Genomic DNA, 12,749 nt, shown 5'->3' on the forward strand with positions numbered 1-12,749 from the left:
GCGGGTGAGAAGGCTCTATTGTATGCTGATTCTCTGTAACCTAATCCTTAGATCCTCACAGGAGAGTCATGACAAATATAAACTTCTAGCTACTCTGGCGTACAGCCACCAGGGGGAGACTCGTCGAGGCCTGGTGACAGACGGAGTAAACATCACGAGGCGATGGCTCCATCTGTTGGACGTGCCAGGTCTCGACGGGCTCTCCGCCCAGGACTAATTGGGGCTGATTGGGGAGTTGGTGAGTAATCAAGGGCTGATTGCTCACCAGCTATACAAGCCCCATCAAGCTGCCAGAAGGGCAGCACACAGGAGAGGACTGGGGGAAGTAAGGTGACTTGAGTAGTTGTAGTTGGAGACGGTGCCCGAGCTAAGACGAGGGAGTTTGAGTTTGTGTGCCCGACAGGATACAGCAAGATCCGGAGCCCAGAAGACGGTATCCCGGAGAGGGTGTCATGGGGGAGACCTATCCTTTTCTTTTGATTTATTATTTAATAAACACCCTTGAAACCGAGCTAATTATACTCTGTCCGTGTCTGATCTGTGTAAACGTCTTGACCAAACCCCCTGGTCTGCCACACTACACATAAACACATTTGCCTTTAAATAACCAAGACCCAGAGGTTAGTTCAAAGACAACCCAGTGCAACAACATGCATGAACCGCAATAACCTATCCCCGTTCAGTATCCCTGGCGAGGAGACATACCTTCTACCTTTCCATGTAACAGTTATACATCATGTTGCACATACAGTTGAAGTCTAAAGTTTACATGCACTTAGGTTGGAGTCGTTAACTCGTTTTTCAACTACTCTACAAATGTATTGTTAACAAACTATAGTTTTGGCAAGTCGGTTAGGACATCTACTTTGTGCATAACACAAATAATTTTTACAACAATTGTTTACAGACAGATTATTTCACTTATTATTCACTGTATCACAATTCTAGTGAGTCAGAAATGTACATACACTAAGTTGACTGTGCCATTACACAGCTTGGAACATTCCAGAAAATGATATCATGGCTTTAGAAGCTTATGATAGGCTAATTGACATCATTTGAGTCAATTGGAGGTGTACATGTGGATGTATTTCAAGGCCTACCTTCATACTCAGTGCCTCTTTGCTTGACATCATGGGGAAATCAAAAGAAATCAGCCAAGACTCCAGAAAAAAATGGTGGACCTCCACAAGTCTGGTACATCCTTGGGAGCAATTTCCAAATGCCTGAAGGTACCACATTCATCTGTACAAACAATAGTACGCAAGTATAAACACCACGCAGCCGTCATACCACTCAGGAAGGAGAAGTGTTCTGTCTCCTAGAGATGAACGTACTTTGGTGCGAAAAGTGCAATTCAATCCCAGAAGATGCTTGAGGAAACAGGTACAAAAGTATCTATATCCACAGTAAAACGAGTCCTATATTGACATAACCTGAAAGGCTGCTCAGCAAGGAAGAAGCTACTGCTCCAAAACCGCCATATAAAAAAGCCAGACTATGGTTTGCAACTGCACATGGGGACAAAGATTGTACTTTTTTGAGAAATGTCCTCTGGTCTGATGAAACCAAAATAGAACTGTTTGGCCATAATGACCATCGTTATGTTTGGAGGAAAAAGGGGAAGGCTTGAAGAACACCATCCCAACCGTGAAGCATGGGGGTGACAGCATCATGTTGTGGGGGTGCTTTGCTGCAGGAGGGTTGGGTGCTCTTCACAAAATAGATGGCATCATGAAGCAGGAAAATTATGTGGATATATTGACGCAACATCTCAAGACCTCAGTCAGGATGTTAAAGCTTGGTTGCAAATGGGTCTTCCAAATGGACAATGAACTGAAAAAGCGTGTGCGAGCAAGGAGGACTACAAACCTGACTCAGGTTGGATGAAACATTGAATTTGGCATTACTGCTATTAGCCAACTGAAATGCATTAAATAACAGATTCACTACATGAAACAACAGATAGTCCCAAAAAAGTGAAGTATCTGAAACTATTATTATTATTTTTCTACATGTATTTATCCGCATACCTGCAGATATCTCCATCTTAAACAGATGGATATTGAAGGGGATTTTTTAATTACAGTGCCTTGCAAAAGTATTCATCCCCCTTTGCGTTTCTCCTATTTGTTGCATTACAACCTGTAATTTAAATTGATTTTTATTTGGATTTCATGTAATGGACATACACAAAATAGTCCAAATTGGTGAAGTGAAATAATAAAAATAAGCATAAAAGTGGTGCGTGCATATGTATTCGCCCCCTTTGAAGTCACATAATTAGTTAAATAAAGTCCACCTGTGTACAATCTAAGTGTCACATGATATGTCACATGATCTCAGTATGTATACATCTGTTCTGAAAGGCCCCAGTCTGCAACACCACTCAACAAGGGGCACCACCAAGTAAGCGACACTTTGAAGACCAAGGAACTCTCCAAACAGGTCAGGGACAAAGTTGTGGAGAAGTACAGATCAGGGTTGGGTTATAAAAAACATCCAAAACTTTGAACATCCCACGGAGCACCATTAAATCCATTATAAAAAATGGAAAGAACGTTGCACCACAACAAACCTGCCAAGAGAGGGCCACCCACCAAAACTCACGGACCAGGCAAGGAGGGAATTAATCAGAGAGGCAATAAAGAGTCCAAAGATAACCTTGAAGGACCTGCAAAGCTCCACAGCAGAGATTGGAGTATCTGTCCATATGACCACTTTAAGCAGTACACTCCACAGAGCTGGGCTTTATGGAAGAGTGTCCAGAAAAATAATAATAAGCAAATACGTTTGGTGTTTGCCAAAAGGCATGTGGGAGACTCCCCAAACATATGGAAGAAGGTACTCTGGTTAGATGAGACTAAAATTGAGCATTTTGGCCATCAAGGAAAACACTATGTCTGGCGCAAACCCAACACCTCTCATCACCCCGAGAACATCCTCCCCACCATGAAGCATGGTGGTGGCAGTATCATGCTGTGGGGATGTTTTTCATCAGTAGGAACTGGGAAACTGGTCAGATTTGAAGAAATGATGGATGCCGCTAAATACAGGGACATTCTTGAGGGAAACCTGTTTCAGTCTTCCAGAGATTTGAGACTGGGACGGAGGTTCACCTTCCAGCAGGAAGCGAGTGTAGCATTTCGCTACACTCGCATTAACATCTGCTAACCATGTGTATGTGACAAATCAAATTTGATTTGATGACCCTAAGCATACTGCTAAGGCAACACTCGAGTGGTTTAAGGGAAAATATTGAAATGTCTTGGAATGGCCTAGTCGAAGCCCAGACCTCAATCCAATTGAGAATCTGTGGTATGACTTAAAGATTGCTGTACACCAGCGGAACCCACCCAACTTGAAGGAGCTGGAGCAGTTTTGCCTTGAAGAATAGGCAAAAATCCCAGTGGCTAGCTTATAGAGACATACCCCAAGAGGCTTGTAGCTGTAATTGCTGCAAAAGGTGGCTCTACAAAGTATTGACTTTTGTGGGGTGAATAGTTATGCACGCTCAAGTTTTCTGTGTTTTTTGTCTTATTTCTTGTTTGTTTCACAATAATAATAAAAAAGTATCTTCAAAGTGGTAGGCATGTTTTGTAAATCAAATGATACTAACCTCCCCAAAATACATTTTAATTCCAGGTTGTAAGGCAACAGAATAAGAAAAATGCCAAGGGGGGTGAATACTTTCGCAAGGCACTGTATGTTAATTCAATTTCCGCTGGGGTGCTGAAAATGTAGGCTTAGTTTTAAAAACGTTAACTTTTTTTTTTACAGATGGATTGATGAATACTTCTTTAAATTAAACAAATAATGAGTTGTAGCAGTGAGTCTTTAGCCAGAGCCACATGGGCTGACCACATAATACCTCCTAATACTCCTGCAGATCGCGCATCACACCATGGAAAATGGCATCATGTCAGCAAGCATGCAATGTTATGCAAAGATGAGAATCGTTGTGAGAACAAACACCAGGCAAAGTAAACCACTTCCAGCTGTCTCTCTCACGGCTGTGTGTGTGTGTGTGTGTGTGTGTGTGTGTGTTAGTGTGTCACCGGGTGGATGGTGGATGAATGTCAGATTAAATTAAACCTGGAAGAGTGTAATTGGAGGCCATTTCTGATTCATCACGTCTCTTGTTGCCCTCTACTCCTGCAGCTTGTTTGCTATGATTCTCTCACAGTGTTGATTCAACAGTCATTAACACTGGTGACCATTTTTCCTCTTCCAATGTCATCTTGTTTTCACGCTTATTATTAGCTACGGCAAAGCCTACATAGCAGCCACATCTATGCACTTTGAAAAGGTTACTTGCAATTACATAATTGTTTATTAATTGGGCCTTGCGTGCGCCGCAGTGTGAAACAATGATTAAGTCAGATGGAATATGATGATGTCATTAAAGGCTCAGTTATAAAAGGTATAACTTTGTTATGGATCTTTTGTGTAAGCCATAGTGTGTGTGTTACCCCTTGGGGTAAATCATACTCCAAGAAGGCTATACACTGTCTATTTAAAAGATTGATCGTTGAATGAGAGCCTCATTAATTCAACAGGAAAAGGTGATAGACATTCTCTGACATTTTTCATAGAACCCAGAGTCCCTGTATGGAAAAGGTTAGCCTACCATAAAATAAGTCAGATCTCTGGATAGTCAAGGCTTTAATCTCCTCTGTTTCATCTATTAATCTCATAACCATGGAAACATAGGCTATATGATATGTTTTTTTTCTCAATCCAAATCCAGGTTGACTGATATGACTGAGTGTCCTTGCTATTAGGGATCCTTGGGATGTCGCTACCCCATTGAAGTTTACATTTAAATGGTTAAGGTAAGCGTTGAGGTTAGGGTTAGCTAAGGGTTATGGTTAAGGTGAGGGTAAGGGTTAAGGTTAGGGTTTAGGGTTGGGATGTCCCAAGGACCCAGGATAACATTAGCCTATGGTTTAGCCCCAGAGGGCTGGAGATCGTTGTCCTAGAGAAAGACAGACTGGACTGTCAGCAGAGCCTTCCTCCCTGGAGACACAYAGCTTTATAAGTCAGAGCCCTGGTTTACAGGCAAGTAAACCTTGTCCGAGCCATAACTGCTACTGATCATGCAGAACAAAGGCTGTGTCCTCATGAATGAGACGTGCAAAGTAACGCTGCTCTCTTTCTGTTTGTTTGAGTTTTCGTCATCATCCCCCGTTAGGTGGCAGTCACCTGGTCCACCCTCAGGGAGGCCTGACTCCATCACCCTCAGTCCCTATCATGGTGAACACTGACCTAAATACAATCCTGCAACCAGGGAAATAGGTTGAGCCCACAGTGGGGTAGACATGGAACTTAAGACATTGACATTACATTTACATAGAACACAGACGCATGAACATGCGCACACATGGGAGCGCACACATTCACACACACACACACACACACACACACACACACACACACACACACACACACACACACACACACACACACACACACACACACACACACACACACACACACACACACACACACACACACACACACACACACACACACACACACACACACACACATACACACCAGAGGATAAAGCTGTATGCAAGCTGTCTTAAGCGAAGAGACCATGGAGTCTCATTTTTATATCAAGTTCAATTTATATCAACCAAGACTGATCTTCAGGAGGTCAACCTTACTTTTATTGGATGTCAATAGCCAACCCCAATTAATAAACTGAAATGTGGAAAGTAGTTACATTTTAGGAACAATGGTGCATGAGAATAATGGAACAATGGACTAATGGACTGTCTCTCTGTGCTTTCACCATTGACAAACTCTCTAAATGGTTGCAATAGCAGAATAGAGTGTACGCGGGCAGGAGTCTGCAATGGGTTGACCATGGAATTTGTAGTAGTCTGCCTCTGCCAAGTGCCTCATTTCACAACGCCTCTCCTTAAGTGATCTGAATTCCAATTATTTGTGTTTGCATCACAATTTGTGTTAGCTCTCAGTGAGTTTCTCCTCTCTCTACCTCACTCTACCTCTCTCACTACCTCTCTGTCTACCTCTCTCTACCTCTCTCAACCTATCTCTCCCTCCCCATAGTGTTGACTCAGCCTAATGACTGGAAAGCCTTGGAAGTTGCTCTGTGGAAAAGTCTGTTGGATCCGATTTGAAATGAGTTTGGAATTATGAGCCATTGGGTGGTAATGGAGGGGAGCCTGGCAATCTTTATGCACATCATTAACTGTGTGCCCATGCATTATTTATGTACTTGTTTGTTTATTTATTTGTCTGCCAGTTGGGCTTTGGTGGCTGTGGCTCTGCCAGTTAGGCTAATCCCAGGATGCATCATACCGGGCTCCATGCTATTCGGTAAGCAGAAAAGTAGTTTCCATTGAATTGTTATGAATATAGAATGCATATTTCTTAGGAAATGGTTTGGAATTGTAATGAGTTGCTGATAAGATAATATGCCCAAAAGGTTTAATATTACTATAGTGTACTGTCCCCAAATGTAAAAAACCCCATTATCAAATGTTTTTAGATCCAACATGGAGTACCTTTAACATTTCTGTGTCCCTTTTATCATATAGATTTGATTAGATTAGATTCAAATKTATTGTCATTGAACAAGTACAAGTACAGTACAACGAAATGCAGTTAGCATCTGGCCAGAAGTGCAAATAAAAGACTACAAAAAATGTACAAGTCAAACAATTAAGTAGAATATATGTTATTAAGTGGGATGTATAAATGTGCAATGAAGGCAAATGGCAAGTTTTCACCACACGTTGCAGGGCATTCCGGTCGGCCACGGAGCATCCGCCAAACCACACTGTGGCGCAGTTAGTCAGAATGCTATCGACCGTGCAGCGGTAAAAGTTCACCAGGATCTTGGGAGACAGGCAGGTCTTCTTCAGCCTCCTCAGGGTTGAGGTGTTGAGAGTCCAGGAGAGGTCCCCAGAGATGTAGACACCCAGGAATTTGAAGCTGGGTACACCTCAATGCCATCAATGAGAACTGGGGCATGGCAGCTTTAGACTTCTTGTAATCCACAATGAGCTCCTTGGTTTTCTTTGCATTGAGGACCAGGTTGTTGTCAGCACACCATGCAGCCAGGTTCTTGACCTCCTCCCTGTAGGCTGACTCGTCATTGTCACTGATCAGACCTACCACCATGGTGTCGTCTGCGAACTTGACGATGGTGTTGGAACCGGGTACAGGAACGCAGTCGAAGGTGAAGAGGGAGTACAGGAGGGGGCTCAGCATGCAGCCCGGTGGCACACCGGTGTTCACGTTCAAGGTTGAGGAGGTGAAGTTGTCTAACCTGACAGACTGGGGTCTGTTGGTTAGGAAGTCCAAAGTCCAGTTACAGAGAGAAGGGCTGATCCCTAGGTCATGAAGATTGGTGACCAGCCTAGAGGGAATGACCATATTGAAGGCTGAGCTAAAGTCTATGAACAGCATTCTCACATAGGTGTTGGTTTTGTCCAGGTGGGTCAGGGCAAAGTGTAAAAGCTGTGGCGATGGCGTCCTCTGTAGACCTGTTCGGTCGGTAGGCAAACTGGTGGGGATCCAGTGTTGGAGGGAGGCAGGACTTAAGGTAGGCCAAAACCAGTCTTTCGAAGCACTTCATGATCGTGGGGGTGAGTGTAACAGGTCGGAAGTCATTCAGGCTTGATGCGGTCGACTGCTTCAGCACTGGCACAATGGTTGCGGTCTTAAAGTACGTGGGAACAACCACCTGGGCTAGTGATAGGTTGAAAATGTCAGTGAAGACCTCTGCCAGCTGCCCAGCACATGCTCTGAGCACACGGCTGGGGACACCATCAGGACCAGCAGCCTTGCGTGCATTCACCCTGCTCAGTGCAGACAACACATCTGCGATGGATGTGGGGGAGGTCGTCTGGGGGAGCTCAGCTTTGATGGCTGGATCTTTGTTGTCCCTTTTGACGCGAGCATAGAACCTGTTTAACTCGTCTGTGATGGAGACATCGCTGGCTGTGGGGGTAAAGTTTTTTGGCCGGTAGTCTGTGATGGCTTGGATGCCCTGCCACATGCGTCGAGGGTCGGAGTTGTTGTTGAAGTGCTCCTCAATCTGCAGTTTGTGGTCATGTTTAGCCTTCTTGTTGCCCTTTTTCAGGTTGGCCCTGGATGAGCTGTAGGCTTCCGCATCGCCGGATCTGAAAGCAGCGTCGCATGCCTTTAGCAGTAGTCGGACCTCTCTGTTCACCCAAGGCTTCTGGTTGGGGAAGGTCTTTATTAGTTTATGGGTGGTGACATTGTTGATGTAATCCAGAACGGAAGAAGCATATGTTTCAATGTCCGTATCGGGAGTCAAAGGTGGCTTGAGTGGCAAACAATCTCCAGTCTGTGTGTTGGAACTGGTGCTGTAGCAATGAGTCTGACCTTTCTGGCCATACTTTGTCTGTCCTCACTGATGGTTTCACACGTTTAGTAAGGGGAAATACTTGGGGAGTAGGAACAGTGAAAGGTGATCAGGCTGTCCAACGTGGGGAGGGGAATGGCTTTGTAAGCCTCCGGAATGTTTGTATACACGTGGTCTAGTGTATTGTCTCCTCTAGTGGGGCAGGAGACATTTTTGGTGGAATTTGGGAAAAACAGTTTTCAGATTTAAGTGGTTAAACTCCCCTGCAACAATAAAAGCATCTTCAGGTTTGTGCTGCCATCCTGTTAGAAGGTAACAGATATTTTATTACAATAGTTAAAATGGATTTTCATTGTGTTCCATGATGTTATTTGCCCCCTAGTGGAGCTTTCTGGTACTTAGAGTGTACACAAACAGGAAGTAGAGAATTCGTTCTGCACGCTTAGAAGCAGCTAAAAACAACGCTACGGTGCAGGTCTTTCAGTGTAGTTATTTCTTGTCACGCTTCAGCCTTGGAAAATATTTGTTTGTAAGTTCGATTCAAGCATTTAGCTAATGATGATAATCTTGTTATTGATAGAGTTTCTTACATATCAATGTTGGTTGGTTGCATTTACTCACAAATTGCAATGCTTTCATGTATGATGTTAGCTGTATTACTTTGCTCGTGCGTCATGCAAACGAATTGTAAAATATACAATACTGTATTTTTGTTACTGTTTCTAGTGTAATATGCTTGTTATTCTACATAGATGGTTGTACATTATTAGAGTAATGAAAGGAGTTAGTCAATTACCATATGAGAAAGCAATTAGCTATATGGTTTGGCATCATGCCAGATGCATGGTACCGTAGCACGTGCTTTGTATTCATGCAACTTCAAATGTATAATGTACAGCTACAGTATGTTGGTGTGAATTGAATACTAAAGTATATTCTTTTCTGTGTTTTGCAGTTTTACAACATAAACGTTTACAATATATTCATTCAAGAAAAGTTACGCCTTGGGAGTTTTATTGAAGACTTAGTTGTTAGCTATCTGTCTAGTTTTGCATGGGAACGCAACTCAAGGGCAGAATAGTAAAAAAACATCATCACGGCGGGCTCAAGCTCAAGAATAACCACACACGGTGGTTTGTTTCTACATTCATCAGCCAACAAACCTCTGTTCCTATGGAAGACCAGCAGTCTACGGTACAACAACCAGAGCCAAGAGTTCGACAGAGAGAGATGGAGGAGCCTCTTCAGCACATTGGGACCAAGTCTCAATCTACAAGATCAAGGTCATCAAAACAGTCAAGCAGATCCTCAACGGTGAGTTCTGCAGCCATCAAAGCACGCGCCAAGGCAGACGCAGCGCGTGCACAAGTCTCCTATGCTGAGAAGGAAGCTTCTGTGATGAAACAAAAGGCAGAAATAGAGGCCAGCTTGTTGAAGCAAAAAGCTGACCTCGAGGCAAGTTTATATGTTCTCCAAGTTGAGAGAACAGCTGCTGCTGCGTTGGCTGAAGCTGCAGCCTTTGAAGAAGCTGTAGGATCAGAACGCAGAGAACTTCACAAAGAACTAGACACAGGGACACAGCCCTTAAGTCCAGTCCAGCGTACCTGTGAGTATGTGCAACAACATGCTAGGCCCTACTTTGCTGAACTTCCATTTGAAGTGGAGAAACAAGAGCTTAGTGTTGACCCAGCTACATACTATAATCCAGAAAGTAGCAAACAAACAACATGAGCAGAGACTCTCCGTTCAAAAGAAATGAACAGCAGCATGGTGTAAATGGAAAACAAGCCCACTTCCAGTCACCACACACAAGCGTCCCTAGTCACAAATGGCACCAGACCTCATCAAGTACCTCCTACGCCGTGAGATGGTGAGTTCCGGACTCCTGAAGTTTGATGATCGCCCTGAAAATTATTGGGCATGGAAAGCATCCTTTCTCAATGCGACCAGAGACTTGAATTTATCAGCCAGGGAAGAGTTAGATCTAATTACCAAGTGGCTAGGGGCAGAGTCGTCTGAGCAAGCAAACAGAATTAGATCTGTCCATATTTTCAACGCAACAGCAGGGCTTACATGGTCTGGCAACGACTAGAAGAGTGCTATGGTACACCTGAAGTGATCGAGAATGCACTGTTGAAGAAAATTGATGATTTTCCAAAACTGCTAACAAAGACAATCACAAACTAAGAGAACTAGGTGACATTCTTCTCAAACTGGAGTGTGCTTAAGTAGAAGGGTACCTTCCAGGCCTCGCTTATCTGGACACATCTCGGGGGGTAAACCCTATAGTAGAGAAACTTCCATTCAGTTTACAAGAAAAATGGATTGCACAGGGATCCAAATACAAGGAGGACTATCGGGTAGCATTCCCACCATTCTCGTTCTTCTCGAGATTCATCAGGAACCAGGCGAAAACTAGAAACGACCCCAGTTTCACCCTCTACACCTCAACTAACCAGGTGTCTATGAAAAGTGAGAAACCTGCCAGGTACAGCAGCAAGACACCTGTGACTGTATACAAAAACCGATGTGTCATCTGAGCCCTCAGACCACCAAACCAAACCCAGTAAGACAAAGATTGAAAACCCTGACCATCACTGCCCGATACATAACAAACCTCATCCTCTTAAAAAGTGTCGTGGTTTAGGTACAAAACTCTAGATGAGCGCAATCATATCTCAAAGAGAATGGAATTTGTTTCCGATGTTGTGGGTCAACTCAGCACAGAGCTAAAGACTGTAAGGTGTCAATCAAGTGCTCTGAGTGCGACAGCGACAGACATCTTGCTGCTCTGCATCCAGGTCCAGCCCCTTCAAATACAGACACTGCTACAGCAAGAGAAAGAGCATGGCGGGAGCAAAGGTGACGATGCTCTTCTATCTGTCACCTCAAAGTGTACGGAGATCTGTGGTGAGGCAGTTAATCCAAGATCATGTTCAAAAAATATGCCTAGTTAAAGCTTATCCGGCTGGGAAAAGAGAGAAAGCTGTCAAATGTATGTAGTGCTTGATGAACAGAGTAACAAATCTCTGGCCAAGACAGAGTTTTTCAAATCTTCAACATCAACGACAACTCTGCTCCATACACCATGAAGACCTGTTCTGGGGTAACAGAGACTTCAGGCAGGAGAGCCGTCAACTTCATGGTGGAGTCTATAGACGGACACATGCAGCATCTCTCCCTACTCTGATAGAGTGTGATATGATGCCAACGATAGGACGGAGATTCCCTCCCCCGACATTGCGTATCATCATCCCCATCTGCAACCAGTTATGGACAAAATTCCAGCTGTGGACCCAGACGCTCCCATCCTCCTGCTCTTAGGACGAGACATCTTAAGGGTACACAAGGTACGAGAGCAAATCAATGGGCCCCACGACACTCCTTATGCACAGCGACTCGACCTCGGTGGGTCATCGTGGGTGAATCTGTCTGGGAACGCTCACCGACCAGCCAATGTTAACGTGTTCAGGACAAACATACTTCAGAATGGTCGCACATCCTATCTGAGCCCTTGCCCTGACACATCCAGGTAAAAGAGAACTACAACAGTGTAGCTCAGAAACACATCTCTCCCTCTACAATGCACTCGAGAGATCCAAACACAACTGTGAACACAGACAACCTGGGATGTTCCGTGTTCGACAAAACACAAGACGATGATAAACCAGCACCATCAGTGGAGGACAAAGCCTTTTTGGACATTATGGACAAACAGGTTTTCCAGGATGATGGAAACAACTGGGTGGCTCCACTACCTTTTCGCCCCACTCGACGTCGCCTTCCTAAATAAAGGGACAGGCCATAAACCGTCTCACATCACTTCGCAGGACTTTAGACAAAAAGCTGACATGAAGCGTCATTTTATTGACTTCATGCAAAAGATGCTGGATAACGACCAAGCCGAACCTTCACCGCCACTAGAGGAGACAAAGAATGTTGGTATCTACCCATATTTGGTGTTTACCATCCACAAAAGCCTGAACAAATAAGAGTAGTATTTGACTCCAGTGCTAAGTGTCAAGGCGTGTCACTTAACGATGTTCTGCTCAGTGGTCCAGACTTAAACAAACACACTCTTGGGTGTCCTAATGCGCTTCCGCAAGGATTGCATTGCACTAACAGCAGATGTGCAACAAATGTTTTACTGTTTTGGTTTACGTGAGGATCACAGAGATTACTTAAGGTTTCTCTGGTATGAAGACAACAATCCAGATAGAAACATAACTGAGTACAGGATGAAAGTCCATGTATTTGGGAACAGCCCTTCACCAGCCGTAGCCATCTACTGCATGAGACGAGCAGCGCTACAGGGTGAGAAGGAACATGGATCAGAACCCAAGCAATATGTAGTGAGGAACTTCTACGTCGATGATGGGCT

At 44.1% G+C, this 12,749-nt stretch overlaps 1 long non-coding RNA gene across 1 annotated transcript; it reads left to right on the forward strand.

The window, feature by feature from the left end:
• The first annotated feature begins 8,695 nt into the window (after positions 1–8,695).
• On the forward strand, positions 8,696–9,364 carry LOC139022844 (uncharacterized). Its single transcript, XR_011473902.1, has 2 exons — positions 8,696–8,897; positions 9,324–9,364. It is a non-coding gene; the product is annotated as an uncharacterized lncRNA (long non-coding RNA).
• Positions 9,365–12,749: the final 3,385 nt, after the last annotated feature.

The sequence above is a fragment of the Salvelinus sp. IW2-2015 genome, linkage group LG23 (genome assembly GCF_002910315.2).
Source record: "Salvelinus sp. IW2-2015 linkage group LG23, ASM291031v2, whole genome shotgun sequence".
Lineage (NCBI taxonomy): Eukaryota > Metazoa > Chordata > Actinopteri > Salmoniformes > Salmonidae > Salvelinus > Salvelinus sp. IW2-2015.